Genomic DNA, 8,075 nt, shown 5'->3' with positions numbered 1-8,075 from the left:
ATGGTAGTTTTAGGTGACTAAAATGGCAGATAGGTGCCTAAGTGCCTTTGTAAATCTGACCCCAATCCTCCAATTCTTGCACAAACAAAACTCTCATTGACATGAAGTAATATTAACTAGAGGAAAATCATCTGAACCCTTTGTCTATAATCTTCCCTTTCTTGGTAGAATCACTGAGAATGAAGTGATAAATTGGCTCCAGCAGTATCAGATCAGCCAGTCTGCTTGACAGAGAATCAGATGGTAGTGTGCACCCTGACAGCTATTACACCAGTTTTCTAGGAATTCTAGCTTTCTAAGAGTTTTCTGTATTCAGTGACTAAATAGTAGTGAGGAAACTAAAAATGACTAGATAGTTGTAGACTTCATTGTAGCCTTGCAAAATTCTACTTTCCTGGTAACTTTTTGATTTTTACATCCAAGTAAAATATCCTTTGGTTTTTTTTTTTCCATCATGGTTAGGGCAGGCTAATAGAATATGTGCCTGGTCTGGCAAATCAAATGCTCCTGGTAATTTTACAATTGAATGAAAATTTGTCTTTAATGTATGAGTCAAGATGCAACAACGTCTTAACAATGTATAAGGGTGAAGAAATAGAAAAACACTTTTCAAGAATGTTGGGGTTGATCAATGTAAAATGTGTTGGGGTATGTGATTGTACAAAACCATGCTAAGCTTTTGCTCTATCCTTTTGTTCATGTGCTGCATTCAGTTCCATCTACAATGCTGGGCCATATAGGGAATAATCTTTTTAGAAATGTGTGATGCTGGCAGACCAGGTGCCAGCTCATGCCAAGGTCCCTAGGCCTCAAATGAACACTGACAAATGCATAGACTTTCTGAAATGCTTGTAGGATGCTGCATGTATTAATCTCACTTATAATATTTGTATTCCTGTAGTAGGTCCTAGCCGGGGCTCGACCCTTCCGGACAGGAGGGGAGCCACACCGACTCACTACTGTGGGAACAAGTAGTCAGCTAGTCCCGAAACTCCGGCTCTTTAGTGCAGAGTCGGAGCAACCACAGTTAAAGCTCAGGCCCTTGACTGCAGGGGCTGAGCGAGCAAAGAGTTCAGAGCCCAGGCCCTGGATCAGGGCGGGGCAAACACAGTTAGGCTCAGGCCCTTGTTGCAGGGGCTGAGCGAGCAAAGAGTTCAAAGCCCAGGCCCTGGATCAGGGCGGGGCAAACACAGTTAGGCTCAGGCCCTTGTTTGCAGGGAGCTGAGCGAGCAACTAGTTCTGGTAAGGTACGCTTAGGCTTGCTGTAGCCGAGCGTTGGGTGAGGGGGAAGCCTGCCACCCGTGCAGGGGGTGGCAGGGGGGAACGCAGGCCCACCCACTCCACTGCGTTCCAGCCCGGGGCCCTAACAGCGGTTGCTGCCGCTGCTGGTCAGTGGGGTATCCAGGCCGCAACACACTGACATAGACTCACACTCAGTTGCAGCCGGACCGGGGTCGGCTATCCCCGGGCTACTTCCGTGATTCCCCTCACAGCCTACCTCGTTCGTTACGCCGGGATCGGGCCAGTCCATCTCCATGGGCTCCTCTCTGCCCGGGCTCGGCGGCAAGTCTGGTAGCTCTGCCGGGAAGTCCGGCCAATGGTCCTCAGGCGGCTCCTCTAGATAGCAGCAGGGGCGAAGGGGTTCGGGTCCAGTCTCACCCTCAGGGTTAGTGGGGTCCGGTTCCCAGGGGTTCTCCCAGTGGCGGGCGTGAACGGGCTCCGGCGGCTCCTCCTCGTAGCGGGCCCGGGGTAGCTCAGGCCAGCCAGGGTCCAAGCCCCGGTCTTCGACGGTCTCCTGGCCAGGAGCTACCGGCCGCACGTCTGCTCCCTGTGGTGGCTGAGACCCAACTGAGCTCTGGCGGCCGGCCTTTATACTTCCTGTCCCGCCCCTTGACTTCCGGGGGGCGGGGACAGGCGGTGGTGGTCCCACCCACTCTGGTGCCGGCACGTGGGCTCCCTCTTCTGGACAGGAGGGGAGCCACACCGACTCACTACACACACCCCCCCTTAAGACTGGCTCCCGCCTGTCGGGGCCAGGTCCTGCCATCTCCCCCATGCGGGATAGGAAGTCCGCATTCGTATGGTCCTTACCAGCTCGATGCTGGACCGTAAATGCGTAGGGTTGTAAGGCGAGGTACCACCGCATAATGCGGGCATTATTATCTTTCATCCGCATTAGCCACCGGAGGGGGGCGTGGTCTGTGACGAGGGTGAACGGGGCCCCGAGGAGGTAGAAGCGCAGGGCATCGCAGGCCCACTTCACCGCGAGGGCCTCTTTTTCCACCACTGCGTAATTCCTCTCACGGGGGAACAGCTTCCGGCTGAGATATATTACGGGGTGGTCCTTTCCCTCCACTTCTTGGGACAGGACTGCCCCTAATCCTACGCCGGAGGCATCGGTCTGCAAGATGAATGGGCGTTTAAAGTCCGGGCTATAGAGAACCGGCTCCTGGCAGAGGCACTTCTGCAGTGTCCGGAAGGCCGCCTCACATTCGGGGGACCATCGTACCTGCCGGGGGCTGTCCTTCGTCAGAAGCCCAGTTAAGGGTGCTGCGATGGTCGCGAACTGGGGGATGAACCGTCTGTAATACCCAACGAGGCCCAGGAACTGCCGAATGTGCCGTTTGGTCGATGGGGTGGGACAGTCCAGGAGGGCCTGGACTTTCCCGACGAGGGGCTTGACCCGCCCGCCCCCGACGGTATAGCCAAGATAGTTGGTCTCTTGCCAGGCAATCCAGCACTTTTTGGGGTTGGCGGTCAGGCCCGCCTGTCGTAGGGACCTTAGGACCGCCGCAACCCGGGGCAGATGATCCTCCCAGCCGCGGCTATAGATGACCACGTCGTCTAGGTATGCCGCCGCATAGTCCTGATGGGGCTGCAGAAGTTGGTCCATCAGCCGCTGGAAGGTGGCCGGGGCTCCATGGAGACCGAATGGCATCCGTGTGAATTGGTACAGCCCCGTTGGAGTGGCAAAGGCGGTCTTCTCTTTTGAGGTCTCCTCGAGGGGGATCTGCCAGTAGCCTTTGCTCAGATCCAAGGTGGTGATATACTGGGCCTCCCCCAGGCGGCCCAGTAACTCGTCTACACGGGGCATCGGGTAGGCATCGAAGCGCGAGATGGCGTTTACCCTCCGAAAGTCGATGCAGAAGCGGCGGGTACCGTCCGGCTTGGGCACCAGGACCACCGGACTACGCCACTCGCTCTGGGATGGTTCGATGACGCCCAGAGCCAGCATGGCTCTTACTTCCTCCTCGACCGCACCCCGCATCCGATAGGGCAGGGGCCGGGTCGTCTCTCTAACCACCTTTCCCGGCTCGGTCTGGATGGAGTGTTTGACCAGGGACGTGTGGCCCGGTATGGCCGTGAAGGTTCGCTTGAAGGTTTGCAGCAGGCAGTTAGTCTGTTTACATTGCTCTTCTGTGAGCGATTGTCCTAATTGGGGTGCCGGGGGGTCATCCGTCGAGGGTACCTGGGGTCCCAATTCCGGCTCGGGCGGGCATGGGTTGATTAAGAGGCCCTCCCGGTCCTGCCACCGTTTCAGCAGGTTGACGTGATACCGCTGAGTTCCCTTCCGCTTGTCCGGTTGCCGCACCTCGTAGGTGACGGGACCGACCTTACGCACGACTTCGTAAGGTCCCTGCCACCGGGCTAACAATTTTGACTCACTAGACGGGAGGAGGAGTAGGACACGGTCTCCTGGTTGGAACTCCCGGACTTTGGCTCCCTGATCGTAGGTCCGTTTCTGCCGTTCCTGCGCCGTCTTCAAATTTTCGCGGGCCAGGGCTCCGGCCTGGGCAAGGTACTCCTGTAACTGGATGACATATTTCAGGAGGCCCTGGGCTGGGGACGCTGACTGTTCCCAGGTCTCTCTCATCAGGTCTAAGAGGCCCCGTGGTCTGCATCCATACAGCAGCTTGAAAGGGGAAAATTTTGTTGAGGTCTGCGGGACTTCTCGGATGGCTAGCAGCAAGGGTGGAAGGAATTGGTCCCAGTGGCGGAGGTCCTCTGCGGGGAATTTCCGCAACATGCTTTTCAAAGTGCGGTTAAACCGCTCCACCAACCCGTCCGTCTGCGGGTGGTACACGGACGTCCGGAGTTGTTTGATGCCTAAGAGGGCACAGACCTGTCGCAACAATTGGGACGTGAAGTTCGTTCCTTGGTCGGTCAGTATCTCTCTAGGCAGTCCTACTCGGGCGAAGATTTTCAGCAATTCCCCCGCGATAGACCGGGCGGTAATACTTCGCAGGGGGATGGCTTCGGGGAACCGAGAGGCATAGTCCACCAAGACCAGGATGTATTGAAACCCCGCGGCACTTTTCGGGAGGGGGCCCACGAGGTCCATGGCGACCCGTTCAAAGGGCGTCTCCATCACTGGCATGGGGACCAGGGGTGCCTTGGGGATCCCGGGCGGGGCGACCCTCTGACACTCTGGGCAGGAGGCGCAATATTCTTTCACCTCCTGAGAGATTCCTGGCCAAAAGAAGCGCGCCAGGATTCGAGCGAGGGTCTTCTCTCGCCCCAGGTGCCCGGCGGCTGGCACATCGTGGGCCAACTTCATTACCGCCCTCCGGTGACACAGGGGCACTAACAGTTGGGTTTGTGGTTCCTGGGTGCGGGGGTCACGGTCCAGGCGGTAGAGCCGGTCCCGGCGCAGCTCAAAATGGGGCCACAGGGTGGCCCGCTGGGGGTCCACAACACTCCCATCTACTGCCGCGAGCTGCTCGTAGAAGCGGCTAAGGGTGGGATCCTCTCGCTGGTCCCGACAGAAATCGGTATCGAAGCGGGGCTGAGGGGCCGGCTCCGGTGGCGGTCCCGCTGCGTCCGTGTCGTCTATCTCGGTCGCCGGACCCTGCTCGGGGGTCTCGGAGGAGGACCCCAACCGATCAGCCCCCAGGGCCGGCGTGGACCGTAGGACTTCCTCAAAGGCCGGCCAGTCCCGACCGAGGATCACAGGGTATGCAAGATGGGGAGCTACCCCAACCACCAGGTGTCGGGTGATCCCCGCGATGGTTAGGGGGACCCGGGCGCTGGGGTATGGTCGGACGTCCCCATGGATGCATTGCAGATGAATACATCCGAGGCGGGTATCACCCGGCGGTACCAGGTCCTTACGGACCAACGTCTGACCACAACCCGAGTCGATCAAGGCCCGCGTAGTCCGCCCTCCGACGGCCGCCGGGACGGTCAGCTTGGGGTTCATGGCTGGCCTGGCTCGAGTGTGGCCCGCCCACACTTGCCCATAGCTGCAATCCATCTCCGGACAGTCTCGCCGGAGGTGCCCCATCTTCCCACAACTGAAGCAGGGTCCGAGTTCAGGTCGTCTGCTCCGGGGGCCTTCTCGGCTTGGGCTCCGGGGGGGCTTCGCTGAGCCCTTGGGGGCCCCTGGCCCGGGGCCACTGGTCCGGTCCGAGGAGTCGGGTCCGCGTGCCGGGTCCGGATCTCGCGGCGGGGGTCGGGCCTCGGTGCGGGGTGTTGTGGTCCGCTCGGGGTTTCCCCTTTCTTTTCGCCGTGGACTGGTTCGGGCCCGGGGCGGCGGAAGGTGGGCCCTACTGCATCTTCGGCGGCCAGGAAGTCCTCCATTAGTGACACTGCCTGGGCCAGCGTCGTCGGCCGGTGGCGAAGCACCCAGGCGCGCCCTCGGGAGGGTAGGGTGTGCATGAACTGTTCTAGCACAACCTGCTCGGTTACCTCCTCCGCCGTCCGGGTGCTGGGCTGTAGCCACCGTCGGCAAGCTTCTTTTAAGGTTTGGGCCACTACCCGCGGTCGGGCCCCGGTGGGGTAAGTCTGGCCCCGAAACCTTTGTCGGAAAGTCTCGGGACTGACGTCGAGGGCGTCCAATATCGCGGCCTTCACCAGGTCGTAGTCCCGTGCTTCCTCAGCCGCCAATCCCCGATAGGCCACCTGGGCCGCCCCCGTCAGGTAGGGGGCTAAGAGGGTAGCCCACTGGTCCCTGGGCCACCCGGCGACGAGGGCTACCCGCTCGAACGTGACCAGGAATGCCTCTGGGTCGTCGTCTGGGCTCATCTTAGTCAAGCGAAGGGGGGCAGCTAACCGCGGCATCTCCGCAGCCTCCCCTGCCGGCCCCGGTGCGGGGCGAGGGAGCGTGACCAGCAGCTGCTGCAGCTGGACTCCCAACTGCCGCACCAGCTGTTGCTGTTGCTCGAGCTGGGCTGTGTGCTGCTCCTGCTGCAACTGGAGTTGGGCGGCATCTCGCTGCTGTTGCTGTGCGAGCTGAGCGGCCTGCTGTTGCTGTTGCTGCTGCAGCTGGGCCGTCTGCTGCCGCTCCTGGCTCTCCGTGAGCAGCTGAAACAGCCGCTCCATATCCATTCCTTAGAACGGGGGGGGCAACTGCCACTCCCCCTCTAGCCCCTTCTCACAGGGGCAGGGGCTCGTGCCCCACGTTGGGCGCCAAATGTAGTAGGTCCTAGCCGGGGCTCGACCCTTCCGGACAGGAGGGGAGCCACACCGACTCACTACTGTGGGAACAAGTAGTCAGTTAGTCCCGAAACTCCGGCTCTTTAGTGCAGAGTCGGAGCAACCACAGTTAAAGCTCAGGCCCTTGTTGCAGGGGCTGAGCGAGCAAAGAGTTCAAAGCCCAGGCCCTGGATCAGGGCGGGGCAAACACAGTTAGGCTCAGGCCCTTGTTGCAGGGGCTGAGCGAGCAAATAGTTCAAAGCCCAGGCCCTGGATCAGGGTGGGGCAAACACAGTTAGCTCAGGCCCTTGTTTGCAGGGAGCTGAGCGAGCAGACAGTTCAGAGCCCAGGCCCTGGATCAGGGCGGGGCAAACACAGTTAGCTCAGGCCCTTGGTTGCAGGGGCTGAGCGAGCAACTAGTTCTGGTAAGGTACGCTTAGGCTTGCTGTAGCCGAGCGTTGGGTGAGGGGGAAGCCTGCCACCCGTGCAGGGGGTGGCAGGGGGGAACGCAGGCCCACCCACTCCACTGCGTTCCAGCCCGGGGCCCTAACAGCGGTTGCTGCCGCTGCTGGTCAGTGGGGTATCCAGGACGCAACACACTGACATAGACTCACACTCAGTTGCAGCCGGACCGGGGTCGGCTATCCCCGGGCTACTTCCGTGATCCCCCTCACAGCCTACCTCGTTCGTTACGCTGGGATCGGGCCAGTCCATCTCCATGGGCTCCTCTCTGCCCGGGCTCGGCGGCAAGTCTGGTAGCTCTGCCGGGAAGTCCGGCCAATGGTCCTCAGGCGGCTCCTCTGGATAGCAGCAGGGGCGAAGGGGTTCGGGTCCAGTCTCACCCTCAGGGTTAGTGGGGTCCGGTTCCCAGGGGTTCTCCCAGTGGCGGGCGTGAACGGGCTCTGGCGGCTCCTCCTCGTAGCGGGCCCGGGGTAGCTCAGGCCAGCCAGGGTCCAAGCCCCGGTCTTCGACGGTCTCCTGGCCAGGAGCTACCGGCCGCACGTCTGCTCCCTGTGGTGGCTGAGACCCAACTGAGCTCTGGCGGCCGGCCTTTATACTTCCTGTCCCGCCCCTTGACTTCCGGGGGGCGGGGACAGGCGGTGGTGGTCCCACCCACTCTGGTGCCGGCACGTGGGCTCCCTCTTCTGGACAGGAGGGGAGCCACACCGACTCACTACAATTCCATTTTATATTATACTGAGTGTTTGCATTGTAACCCACTGTAACTGTGTAAATCACAAAACAGGAAAGCAGCATTAACTAATGTAAAATGCTGGCTTTTTACAGAAGGTGTTAGTCCTGTCCACCAAATAAGCCATTGTGAAACATCAAAGAACAAAGACTTTGCATTCTTGTCCCTCCCCACCCCCATTAAGAGGAGACTTGCATATGAACTCATGCAATGAGTTTGAACTCTGGGAGCATGGGGTCGACTAAAAAATTAGTGGGTGCTTAGCACCCCCAGCAGCCACCTGCCCACTGGCGGCCCCACCGATCAACTCTTCTCCCTCCCTCCCAGCACCTCCTGCCCGCCGCAGTCAGCTGTTCCACATTGAAATGTATTAAATATTTTGGATGTTTTTCTACATTTTCAAATGTATTAATTTAAATTACAACACAGAATACAAAGTGTACAGTGCTCACTTTATATTATTATTTTT

Source organism: Malaclemys terrapin, chromosome 3 (genome assembly GCF_027887155.1).
Source record: "Malaclemys terrapin pileata isolate rMalTer1 chromosome 3, rMalTer1.hap1, whole genome shotgun sequence".
Lineage (NCBI taxonomy): Eukaryota > Metazoa > Chordata > Testudines > Emydidae > Malaclemys > Malaclemys terrapin.
This window is presented reverse-complemented; position numbering follows the sequence as displayed.